Here is a 13,695-nt window from a genome sequence, read left to right as displayed (position 1 = left end):
AAATAATAAGTAATAATAAAAAATATATATATAAAGCTGGACAAACGACTTCTCAGACTGGACATCTGAACTGCACTCTCATCTCAGCCATCTGGCTCCTTCCCGGAGTTGACATGTCCTATCAGTGTTTGTGCGGATGCCATAAAGGCGTGTCAGTTGCCTCCCAGAGAGCAAAGACAACTGTTGGCGTCATTATTTGTAAGGTACAGCTGATGTCCAACATTAACACCTGTCATGTGATTACTAGCAAACTAAGCCATGCAGAAGAAAGATAAAAAATATCGGCTCCTGCAGAAAATTGAAGGCAACGCTCTTGTTACATCCTCATTAACTGCAGAATACCAGCAGTAGACCACTGAAAGTTCTCCTGGTGAGTTCAAGAAATGGAAGACACCAAAGTAAAGTACACGGGATGTCAGCAGCACTGAGCGATCTCCTTGGATAGTGCGGTGGATACGGAGCGGCGTGCTGGCAGGTCACTAGGAGCAGACATGGGTAACAGAGACATCAGAACTGCTAGAGGCCAACACTGAACAAGAAGACTGGCAACCTGCAATGGCGAGTGTGGCGTGTTGGGACCGGCCGAGTGCAAGTCTCACCGACCGACCCCTCACTTACAGAGGGGAGCTCGGGATCTTCTCTGTCGTCTTGCTATGTCTTCAGAACTCACTTTTCAGTGCCCCTAATTGTCTTTTAACAAATTCATGTTTATTTATTTGTGTTTCTAGCATCACAACGAAACGAAGCAGCCTACATGTAAGATTGCTTAATATCCTGTTTGAGTAGGCGAAGCTGGCTATTTAAAAATCTTGGAAAGAAAAAGTCACAACAAATAGGCAAGGTGACGTATTTCTCACTCTGGTGGAAGCAAAATTATCTGAGATATTTACTCCATAAAATGACCTTAAATTAGGAAACTTTTGTAGAAGGGCGGCGTATTAATGTGGCAATTTGTAAACTTCTGGAAAATGAGCTTATTTCTCTTATTTGTACTGCAAGTTGAGATTTATCTATTTTGAACTGGGTTGTTCTTTTCTTGTACTGATGGAGATGATTTATTGATTTTTTGAGTAACAAAGTGAACTTCAAAACTGAATCACTGTGTATTAATTACCTTTCGATATTTATTTCATTTCAGCTTTCTTTCTCTTTCTTTCTTTCATCAAATGCTTTTCAGGACCTTTCATAACAGAGTTCTGTCTTTATTTAACAACATTTCATAATGGATTTAAATCAGACTTCTTTATTTCTTTGCTGTTTATAACTTTCCTTGATGAAGTTCTGTCATTTATTTAATGCCTTTGATAATGAATTTAAACGTGTTTCTCTCTCTCTCTTTGCTGTTTATAACGTTCCATAATAAAGTGGAGTTGTCATTTAAAGCCACCAACTTTTTTTTCTTTTCTTCTTTCTTTCTCTCTTTGCTGTTTATAACTTTTCATAATAGAGTTCTGTCATGTAATGCCACAGACGATTCTTTTTCTTTCTCTTTCTCTCTCTTTGCCATTTATAATTTTCCATAATAAAGCTGAGTTCTGTCATTTAATGCCACCTACTTTTCTTTTTTCTCTCGCACTTTTTCTTTCCTTCTCTCTCTGCTGTTTATAACTTTCCATAAGAGTTCTGTCGTTTAAAGCCACAGAATTTTTTTTCTTTCCTTCCTTCTTTCTTTTTCTCTGTCATTTATTATTTTCTATAATAAAGTGGAGTTCTATCATTTAAAGCCAGTGTCTTTTCTTTCTTACCTTTTCTTCTCTTTTTCCTGTATATAATTTTCCATAATAAAGCGGAGTTCTGTCACTTAATGCCACCTACTTTTCTTTCTCTCTCTCTTTATGGTTTATAACTTTCCATAAGAGTTGTGTTGTTTAACGCCACAGACTTTTTTCTCTCTTTCTTTCTTTGTAACTTTCTATAATAAAGTTGAGTTCTGTTGTTTTTCTAATGCTCTCTATAATGAATTCAGTCTTCTTTCTTTCTTTCTTTCTTTCTTTCTTTCTTTCTTTCTTTCTTTCTTTCTTTCTTTCTCACTGAGCAGGCCAAGCTGGCCATTTACAAATCCAGAAAAGAGAAAGTTAACTGAAATAGGTAAATGTGATATGATGAAGATATTCAATACCCTTGTGAAAGAGTTCACATAGAAAATAAATTCTAAAGACCTTAAATGTGAATTCTTTTGTGAAAGGATTGTGAGTTAATGAGGCAATTTGTAAATCTGAGGAGAAGTTATTGATTTTCATTTCTTATTTGAAATGTGCCTTTTGGGTGAGTTGTTTTTCTTTGTTTCTTCACTTGTGATAATGTAAATGATGTGTTGATTATTGATTAATAAAGTTCAGTTCTTAACTCTCTCTCTTTGGGCTGGCCATTTATAAATCCAGAAAAAAGAAAGGCAAGTCAAAAAAGCAATATGATGAAGATATTTAATGGCCTTGTGAAAGCCAGCATTTATTTAGAATACAAATCCTATAAAATGAACTTAAATATGGATTATTTTGTGAAGGGTGGTGTGTTAATGAGGCAGTTTGTTAACTTGATGGTAATTGATTTTTCGAATTTGAAATATGATTTTTTTTTTTTTTACCTTTTGGAGTGAGTTGTTTTTATTTGCTTATTATGATAATAGAAATGATTTGTTAATTATTGATTAATAATGTTCACTTCATAACTCCAAACTTTCTATGTTGTTTATAACCTTCCATAATAAAGTTAAAAGATCTATCTTTCATTTAACCCCTAGTGGATTTAATCAAACTTTTTCTTTCAATGTTTTTTATAACTTTCCATAATAATTTAACGTCTTTCATAATGCATTTAAACAAACTTTGTCTGTCTTTCTCTTGTTTATCTAACCTTCCATAATAAAGTTAACCGTTTTATCTTTCATTTAACAGCTTTAATAATTGCTTTAAATCTTTCCTTCTTTCTTTTTTTCCAATGCTTTTTATAACTTTCCATTATAAAGTCATTCATTTAACGCCTATCATAATGAATTTAAACAAACTTCTGTCTTTTTCTGGTTTTTCTAGCTTTCCATAATAACTTTAAAGTTTAGCCGTTCAATTAACGCCTTTTTTCTTTCTTTCTAACTTTCCATCATAACGTTATAAAGTTTTGTCGTTCATTTAACGGCTTTCCTAATGAAGTTAAACCTTCTTGTTCCTTTCTCCTCACACGGCCCCGATCTCTCCGCATTTGCTGGCGACGCATTTCGGTCAGTTCGACACGTGAGATCGGCACCTGTAGCCACAGCTGGAGAGCACAGCTCCCCACTTAATTGCGCACTGCTTCATACGCACAAACATAAATAAATATAATAAAAGTAAATTCTCTTTTTCACGAGAATACTTCAACGCTAAGAAAAAAAACAAGTGTGCCTTACCTTGCGGAAGCTCTTCACGTTGCGGAAGAATGCGAGAGTAAATCCACGTATACAAAGTGACAATTGGACAACAGGACGAGCGCTGGGTGAGCCCGTCAGTATTTTCGAGCGCGGCTGACTGTCTGTGACGTCACGGATTCTCCGTCACGCCCCGCACTGCGCTGCACTTTTCTGCTCCTCACCGAATCACCGAACTGCGTGTTTCTGCCTCTTGGGCTGCAGATCCCGTCTTTTAGCCTGCCTGGCATGCTTCAGAAATGGAAGAGGTGACTAGTGCCAGGCGGTGTGTTTTAATCGCAACTAGATATATAGCGCCGTTTCACGATTACAGTACGGCAACATTACGGAAAGGCCGACGGGGGTTCTGCTTTTTTGTAATTCCAAAATCTGCACGTTTTCCTTCCAGAGGATCGTAGATCTCCTTCTCCGATTAAAGGTGCTGGCCTATATTGGTCGAGTTAGGATTACTGAACCGAGCTAATGTTAATGGGACATAACGCAATTGGGTAGTCAGGTAATCCTCATGGCCGGCTGCGGTGCTGGATGTCCATAGCGCAGCTTCATTCAAATCCAGCACCGCCTCGTTCGTTCGGCATCAGAGAGGGCAGCCTCGGCTCAAAGAAACTGGTGACTATGGTTTTAGTGGGGGGTTATGGCAGACAGGCGATGATCGTGTGATATCACGTGTCGATGGTTTTATTTTGGTTGTGTTTCATTATTAAACTCATTGTGTAAGTCAAAGGTGGGCAAACTTTTTTTTGTCAAGAATGACTCCTACAGTGGGCTATATTTAAACTCTAAGTAGGACTATAAGCCCAGTTAATCTACCACATGTGTTAAGGACACTTTGCAATGTAGAACTAAATGCTTCAAGAAGTGGTTTAAAATCTAAAACCTTTTATTAACAGCTATTAAGAGCAAAACACTCATAAGAGAGCAATTTTAAAGTGGAGTGATTCCACTACAACATTGTTCCAGTCGTGACCAGGGAACTGTTTCCTTTTGCACAAACTGTAAATATTGTGAAGGACGGCCAAGGTTCTTTCTCAGCAGGTAGGCAGTCGTAAGGGTAGAACGGGGGGAGAAGATGTGCACAGGGCACTGCCTTACCCGTAGTGCTAGATGGCAGAACAGCTAACCAAACTCCCCCCCACCCCGGTTTGCAGGGGTGCCTAAGATTCCTTTAGGGCTCCATGGGAGTTGGATTCTGGCACAGCTCTTTCGGTTTCCATGGGGGCCAGCAGGGGGAGCTACAGAGCCTTAGATCATTGGGCTTCCACCTCACTTGGGAGTACGCCCAGGTGCAGCATAAAAGGAGCCGGGAGGAGGAGGATGAGTATGATGATGATGATGATGTTGATGATGACGACGATGACAATGATGAGGATAATGGCGACGATGATGACAATGAAGATGAAGCTTGCCAGCTGAGTCAGAAGGAGAGAGGAAAAAAGAACGAAGACAAAGACAAGTGCTGTATTTATTATTTATCTATTTATTTAGTGTTTTTGTTGCATTTTGTGCTGTGCAGGTGGGAAACGAGTGAAAACGTTTCTCATAGTTCAATAAAGCCTGTGTATTGCTGGACTTGTGCCTAGTGTCCGTCTGTGTTGGGTTTGGGGAGCTGGTGCGCCCCCTGGTGGCCACAAATTCAATTGCGATGCTGCTGGCCGTCACATTTAATTCATTGAAAAGATTTGGATCCAGTGCTTGAAGTGGAAGCAAATTACTGGCGGTACTCTCTTTATGACGACACACTAGCATTCAAGGAAAGAGCATCCCCGTCCCCCTTATGCCGCAGATGTAATTTACTGGTAGACAAAGGCCGGCATCGGCCCATTTCAAGCCTTGTTTGTATCTATTAGTACCGCAGGCTTTAATACTTGGCTTTCAGTGATTTATATTTGTGAAATAGCCTGCCCATAACTGTAGCAGTAGCCAGTACTACACTCTTAACAATCCTGGGTCTTTAATGGTATATTATGGTTCTTTACTGGGTTGTGTGGTTCCTTGTAGAGATATTGCTTGGCCAAGTACCATTTCATTCTGGGAAGAGTTCTTTATGTATGAAGTTGGTTCTTTGTGCTTTGAAAAAATTTGTAATACATAGGAAAAAAAAACCAACATCTTTAATGTATGGCAGGCTACCTGGCAGGACACTAACAGATTAAGAAAACTTGGATTTAGCCCGCGTTATTCGACGTATGCAACGAGAGTCTTTTTAAAATCATGAGCCATTGGTGTTTCACAAATCTGTTACCATCAAGGTTATTTCCTTAGTTCACTGGCCACATCTCTTACAGCCTCCACTATGGCACTCTGTGACTCCAGAACAGTCCGTCAGCACACAGTCAGGTGGTCACCCAGCAGTATCCAAGGCAGAGGTGTTTGTGCGCATCCAGCACCCAAAGACGTACTCAGCACAGCAGCACCATCCCGGCATCGTCTGAAACAGAATAAACAGTAAGACCGCTTCTGCTTCCTGCTTGTCTTATTAAACATGAAAATTATTTACACAAGCATGGATAATAATAAGGGAAAAAAAATTAAAACTCACTATAGCCGCCAAAGTATAAGTCGAGATCAAGTACGGGTAAAAACTGTGCTGAAAGAAATATCTCAGTCGAAAAGTTCATTTTAAAAATATTTAGTGAAAGTTAAAAGCAAATAATCCACACAAGAATAAAGAAAATAGTAGTTATACACGTAGAATAAAAGGCAAAGGAAAAATGTATCATCTGTAAACTTAGCTTTTCTTGAGAAACTTTAGTTATTTCTGTATTTAAAAGTTCTTTACTTCTTCTTCTATACTTAAAGATTCTTAAATTCTTATAAACTTCTTAGCTTCTTCTTCTGTACACTATAAGAGTACGGTTCTGCACTTAAATAAGCGTTGTTTTCTTAGAGTTACTTCACACATTCAAAAGGTCCATAGACCCGTAGGCACGGGCACGGTTTAAAACTTGTGCCCTCTACGCTTTACATATGGCAAGGCTGGTCACTAACTGAGAATAATGTTTAGTCAAAGCTGTTAGAAATGGCAAGAATATACCAATTCAATTCTACTTATGGGGGTTATAGGAACCTCCCATAGATTATGCATTGTCATCTTAATATAATATTTATTATTTTTATATAACTAGAAAATGGCTCTTACACTCACCTTCACCCGCAATGATGTTGGCATCTCCCTCACCTGCCAATAACAGCAGCAGCTCGCTGCTGGTGTGAGCCCCTGAAATTCTGGCATCTCCTCCAGTGGTGTTGACACTCAGCTGGTGGGCTTCGACTCGCCTTTTCAAGTTGACTTTGATATCTGACAATTTCTTTTTCATTTCGGGCGCTGTGAGACTTTCTGAAGCTGAACTTTTGAGTGCCTGTGCCACACTGTGCCATTTCCTTTTGTTGCTTAAGCCAGGGGTAGGCAACGTCGGTCCTGGAGTGCCACAGTATGTGCAGGTTTTTGTTCCAACCCAGTTCCTTAACGAGAACTCAATTATTGCTGATGAAGCACATATTGCTTAAGTGACATTTTAATGCTTCATTTTAGTGGTCTCGCTTGTTAAGGTTCTCCAACCTTAATTGCTTATTTCAATCTTAAACTGCTGCATTCAGTGTTTTAATTGCTCCTTATTAGCAATAAGATGTAAAAGACAAAGCAGCCAGCAGTTCTCCAGCTAGCTTTTTTCCAATTACATCTGTGTGTGTTCATCATGCACGGTTTGATTTAATAAAACACAATAGAAAAATGTGACAGACTGAAAATGATCTGTTTTAGGCTTCAAATCATTTGGATGATATCCTTGGAAAGGAAAAAAATCTACGATATAAAAGCCTTACATTGCACAGACTAACAAGCCATAAAATTAAATAAGGTCTGAGATTGGCAATGATTGGTTTCTAATTAAGCAATTGGGTTGGAATGAAAACCTGTAGCCACTGCGGCTCACAGGACCGACATTGCCTACCCCTGTTTTACATCTTATTGCTAATAAGGAGCAATTAAAACACTGAATGCAGCAGTTTAAGATTGAAATAAGCAATTAAGGTTGGAGAACCTTAACAAGCGAGACCACTAAAATGAAGCATTAAAATGTCACTTAAGCAATATGTGCTTCATCAGCAATAATTGAGTTCTCGTTAAGGAACTGGGTTGGAACAAAAACCTGCACATACTGTGGCACTCCAGGACTGACGTTGCCTACCCCTGGCTTAAGCCACCAGATAGTACGTTTTTCCTTGCCTCCACTTCAATGAGCAGGACCTCCATTTTGCATTTGCTGAAATTTTTCTTTTTTCTACGTGCTGTTGCCATTGTCTTTTAGCAAAACACTGACCGGGATTGGCCATTTATGTTGATATGCATATTCAAATATACAAAATTCTGGGAGGAGTCGGGGTGGGGCTGTAGGCACATGCATTAAATTTAACAATGATTGGGGTTTTTAAAGGAGAAGTGCATGCAACTTTGCTTATGCACAGTTTTATACATCTGAATCTTTTTGTGCGTACGCACTTTTCTAGTTTTGTCTCTATGCCGTGTTTGAATGTGAATTCTGCGCAAGGCATTATGCACGAGGCCCCTGGTGATGTCTATGAATTGCAGACTTCAAGCACTCATTCAATGCAAGGGATATGCAACATACAGTGCATCCGGAAAGTATGGGATTTCTCAGTTTTTTTATTTTTAATAAATTTGCAAAAACCTCAAGTAAACTTTTTTCACGTTGTCATTATGGGATATTGTGTGTAGAATTCTGAGGAAAAAATGAATTTAGTCCATTTTGGAATAAGGCTGTAACATAACAAAAGGTGGAAAAATTGATGCGCTGTGAATACTTTCCGGATGCACTGTATGACGGCTTTAAACATTATGGTGCTCTGAAATGGGGGCACTGTGTAGAAAAAGTTCTGTCATTTGTACATGGTGTCACACACATGCACATGGGAAACAGCTAAAGGGCCTACAAAATGGTAATTATACACCAGACCAGGAGGTGGCAGAGTGTGCTAACTGTCTCTCTCAGTCTCTTGCAGACCATTCTTGGGAAATCCTACTTGGTTTCCGGCGCCGAGAATGACTTCACTTCCGATCAAGAAAATGTCACTTACAGTTCCATCACTGACGATGACGTCACTTCCGGTCAGGGAGACATCACGTCCAGTTCTGGCGCAGATGACGTCATTTCCTGTTTCCTGTTAAAACCGCCATCTTGTCTCCATGCAATCAGTTCTGTTCTGGTCTCTGTTCTATGCACATCGTGCTACTTTAAATCAACTTTTGCAGCCAGGAAAACAATATACGGGTGGCTGGCCCAAATCTTTATGATGTCTTTGACTCTTTCTTATCACAATGGTCTCACCAAAATGTCCCCAAATCCTCTTCAATGACAGTCTGCAGTGTACACTTCAATCACAATGTCTGAAATGTTTGATTTGTAATTTTAAACTGTGGAGCAGAGACAAATCTATCTTTGTCCCAAACAGTATGGAGGGCACTGTATATTAAATTAGATTTATTAATGACAAGGGGTTATTCGCAAGCATACAGCAACAGAAACATAAAATCAAGGATATAGACTCACAGGACAAATAATACAGCCAATCAATCAATCAAAATGTAAATAAAAGTAAATATACAAACAAACAAAGAAATAAATATATAAATATTGTTCAGATATTTCAAAATGGCATTTCACAGGGGATGCACAAACCAGTGTGTTTCTTCATGCCAGTCCCAAGCCCAGATAAATGGGGAGGGTTACATCAGGCAGGGTATCCGGTGTAAAATTTTGCCAAATCAATATGTGGACAACAATACAAATCTCCATACCGGATCAGTCGAGCCCCGGGTTAACAACGACCGCCACCAGTACTTTTAGCCAACAGGGTGCTAGTGGAAATTGGGCTACTGTTGGCCGAAGAAGAAGAAGAAGGAGAAGAAGAAGAGGGGGGAGACATGTCTGGAGGCAGGAGGAGAGGAGGAAGGTAAAGAGAGTGGAACTGAGGGTAGGAACTTTGAATGTTGGCAGTATGACTGGTAAGGGGAGAGAGTTAGCAGATATGATGGAGAGAAGGAAGGTTGATATATTGTGTGTACAAGAGACTAAATGGAAGGGGAGTAAGGCCAGGTGGATTCAAATTGTTTTATCATGGTGTGGATGAGAGGAGAAATGGCGTAGGGGTTATTCTGAAGGAACAGTACGTCAAGAGTGTTTGGAGGTGAAAAGAGTGTCAGGCAGAATAATGATTATGAAGCTGGAAATTGGAGGTGTGACAATGAATGTTGTTAGTGCATATGCCCCACAGGTTGGGTGTGCAATGGGTGAGAAAGAAGATCTTTGGAGTGAGTTGAATGAAGTGATGAGCAGTGTACCCAAGGGACAGAAAGTGGTGATTGGAGAGGATTTCAATGGGCATGTTGGTGAAGGGAACAGTGGAGACAAGGAGGTGATGGGTATGTATGGCATCAAGGAGAGGAATGAAGAAGGTCAGAGGATAGTGGGTTTTGCCAAACGGATGGACATGGCTGTGGTGAATACGTATTTTAAGAAGAGGGAGGAACATAGGGTGACATACAAGAGTGGAAGAGAGAAGAGGTTGGATGTGTAGATAGTGAATCAGGAAGTGCAATGGATTAGCAAGGAGGAAGTAAGGACAGCTATGAAGAGGATGAAAAATGGAAAAGCCGTTGGTCCAGATGACATACCTGTTGAAGCATGGAGGTGTTTAGTAGAGATGGCAATGGAGTTTTTAACCAGATCGTTAAATGGAATCTTGGAAAGTGAGAGGATGCCTGAGGAGTGGAGAAGAATTGTACTGGTGCCGATATTTAAGAATAAGGGGGATGTACAGGACTGTAGTAACTACAGGGGGATAAAATTGATGAGCCACAGCATGAAGTTATGGGAAAGAGTAGTGGAAGCTCTGTTAAGAAGTGAGGTGATGATTAGTGAGGGGCAGTATGGTTTCATGCCAAGAAAGAGCACCACAGATGTGATGTTTGCTCTGAGGATGTTGATGGAGAAATTTAGAGAAGGACAAAAGGAGTTGCATTGCGTCTTTGTGGACCTGGAGAAAGCATATGACAGGGTGCCTTGAGAGGAGCTGTGGTATTGTATGAGGAAGTCGGGAGTGGCAGAGAAGTACGTAAGAGTTGTACAGGATATGTATGAGGGAAGTGAGGCAGTGGTGAGGACTGTGGTAAGAGTGAAGAATGCATTCAAAGTGGAGGTGGGATTACATCAAGGATCGGCGCTGAGCCCTTTCTTATTTGCAATGGTGATGAACAGGCTGACAGACGAGATTAGACAGGAGTCCCCGTGGACTATGATGTTTGCTGATGACATTGTGATCTGTAACGATAGTAGGGAGCAGGTTGAGGAGACCCTGGAGAGGTGGAGATATGCTCTAGAGAGGAGAGGAATGAAGGTCAGTAGGAACAAAACAGAATACATGTGTGTGAATGAGAGGGAGATCAGTGGAATGGTGAGGATGCAGGGAGTAGAGTTGGCGAAGGTGGATAAGTTTAAACACTTGGGATCAACAGTACAGAGTAATGGGGATTGTGGAAGAGAAGTGAAAAAGAGAGTGCAGGCAGGGTGGAAAGGGAAGGTCTACAGGACGGTAGTGAGACCAGCTATGTTATATGGGCTGGAGATGGTGGCACTGACCAGAAAGCAGGAGACAGAGCTGGAGGTGGCAGAGTTAAAGATGCTAAGATTGGCATTGGGTGTGACAAGGATGGATAGGATTAGAAATGAGGACATTAGAAGGTCAGCTCAGGTTGGATGGTTGGGAGACAAAGTCAGAGAGGTGAGATTGCGTTGGTTTGGACATGTGCAGAGGAGAGATGCTGGGTATATTGGGAGAAGGATGCTAAGGATAGAGTTGCCAGGGAAGAGGAAAAGAGGAAGGCCTAAATGAAGGTTTATGGATGTGGTGAGAGAGGACATGCAGGTGATGGGTGTAACAGAGCAAGATGCAGAGGACAGATAGATATAGAAGAAGATGATCCACTGTGGCAACCCCTAATGGGAGCAGCCGAAAGAAGAATAAGATTTCAAACTAAACGTTACGAGTGCCCCTGGAGGAAGCATTGAATTGCCTGTGTAAAAGAACCAGGTGAAGAGCATGAAAGAGGTTTGGGGATGAACAACATACTGAAAAATAATGAAGGCAAATGATTTGTGACTTTACAAATCAGAGTCCAAAACAGAACTGACTAACAGAGATTGACTGGTTTCTTGAATATAGCTGAAACAGAAGAGCCAGAAGAGGAAGTGAGATCTTCAGTAGGTGGGTTCTGGAACAGATAGGGTGTCATCAGTGATAGCTGGAAGTGACATCATTAGTTGGAGGGGTTGATGATGACATCACTGGGAGGTGTGTTCTTCAGTGGGTCTGCAGAAGGACAAAAGGAGAAAGGATCAGACGACAGCACCAACCCCTGTTCCGACCCATCACCCCACTCCAATGCACACATGTGTGACACCTGATAGCAGTTAGGAGAAGAGACCCCCAAAGGTGCTTCTTAGCACAACACGGTGCTATTAGCCTGTGGCTCAAAGTGCTCCAAGAGAGCACCTCCTGGGTAGGGGATGGAGGGGATTTTTCATGATGGCATGCAATTTGGACATCAATATCTTTTCTACAACAGCTTCCAGTGTGTCCAGGGTTCATTCTGTGATAGCGCAGCCTTTCCCAATAAGTTTGTTCACACATTGTGCTTCTTTTGACCTCATGTTGCTTCCCCAGGAGACCACAGTGTAGAACACCACACTGAGTACTATGGACTGGTAGAACATTTTCAGCAGCTTGCTGCACACATCAAAAGACCAGAGTCTCCTTAGCAAGTCCAGTCTGCTCTGGCCCTTCTTATCCAGTGTCACTGTGTTGCCAGACCAGTTCAGTTTGTAAGAAACCCCCAGGTCCTTGTAGCTCTGCACCACTTCCAAGTCCTCCCCTGAATAGTGACTAGTTTCAGAGACTCCTTGACACACTGGATGTCCACCACCAGCTCATTTGTCCTGCTGAAGTTGAGTTGTAGGTTGCTATACCTTCACCACAAGACAAAGTCCTTAACAACTTTACTGTACTCCGACTCATCTCCATTATTAATGCATCCTATGATGGATGGTGTTGGTGGTTGGGAGGAGTCATCTGAAAATGTCTGTAGATGGCAAAGCACTGATATTGTGCTGGAAGTCTGTTGTGTGGATGGGTGAACAGGAAGGGAGACAGGACAGTTCCCTGAGGTGCTCAAGTATTACACTCCACCATTTCTGACACACAGTCCCTCAGCTCACAAACTGCTGTCTGTTAGTCAGGTAGTCCATGATCCAGAAGATTGTGGGGTCATCAAGATGCAAAATCATGATCTTTTCTCCCAGTCGATGAGGCAGAATGGTGTTAGAAGCACTGGAAAAGTTAAAGAACTTGATTGTGATTGTGGTGGCGGCTTTATCCAAGTGGGAGCAGGCTCTGTGGAGCATGGAGATGAGAGCATCTTCCACACCTGTATGTGTCTGATAAGCAAACTGCAGAGGATCCAGATGTTCTGAAACCAGGGGCCATAGCTGTTTTAGGACCAGCCACTCAAAGATCTTCATGAGGTACAAAGTAAGAGCAACTTGTCTAAAGTCCTTTGAGATCACTGGAATGACCTTTTCTTGGCACAGGGAAGACACAAAATGTTTTCCACAGCTGGAAACCTTCTGCAAATTTGGGGAAAGGGATAACGGGTGTTGTAGAACCCCAAAGAGCTGACTCGCACATGTTTTCAGCACCCGAGGGCTGATTTCATCCGGCCCTGAAGACTTGTTTATGCAGAGTTTTTCCAAGTATGTCTCCTCACTTCATCAGCAGAGACACACAATCCAGGGAGTGGAGGGGGGCTGGAGATCATAGGTGGGATGTCATTGATGGGGAATATTGTGCAGGGTGCAGATGGCAGTTGGGATTCTAGAACTTCCTCAGCTCGCTCCCAGAGGCTAGCTACGTTGGGGTATGGCTGGACAGTCAAGAATGAGTCAGACCTGTTACAGTAGGGTTAAGTGCATTAGCTCTACTCTTGTTCCCTTCCTCTCCATGTTTAACAGCCTGCTTGTAGTCAATGATAGTCCTCAAACCATTCTACACTTCCTCTGTGTTGTTTTTTTGTAACTTGTGTCCAAGTTCATCTCTGTAGTTGGCTTTCCCCTGCTTCTTCAGTCCTGACTGCACCTGCTTTATGTCATCTTCATCTCCAGTCCTGAAGGCTCTCTTCTTCCTGTTAAATAGGGCGTTCAAGCCTTTTGTGACCCATGGTTTGT

General features: G+C 41.4%; 2 protein-coding genes across 3 annotated transcripts in view; one reads left to right on the top strand and one right to left on the bottom strand.

Moving 5' to 3' along the window:
- itpkcb (inositol-trisphosphate 3-kinase Cb) overlaps nucleotides 1-3,505 on the bottom strand; it is a 201,355-nt gene extending 197,850 nt beyond the window's left edge. The window contains exon 1 of the mRNA XM_028796198.2: nucleotides 3,383-3,505. The gene's annotated coding sequence lies outside the window, so the exon portion shown is untranslated. The remainder of the gene's footprint in view (nucleotides 1-3,382) is intronic.
- LOC114647552 (myotonin-protein kinase) overlaps nucleotides 1-13,695 on the top strand; it is a 437,098-nt gene that overhangs the window by 201,694 nt on the left and 221,709 nt on the right. The window lies entirely within an intron of this gene.

This window comes from Erpetoichthys calabaricus, chromosome 1 (genome assembly GCF_900747795.2).
Source record: "Erpetoichthys calabaricus chromosome 1, fErpCal1.3, whole genome shotgun sequence".
Classification (NCBI taxonomy): domain Eukaryota; kingdom Metazoa; phylum Chordata; class Cladistia; order Polypteriformes; family Polypteridae; genus Erpetoichthys; species Erpetoichthys calabaricus.
The sequence above is the reverse complement of the archived record's forward strand: the minus strand, read 5'-3'. Positions and strand labels throughout refer to the sequence as shown.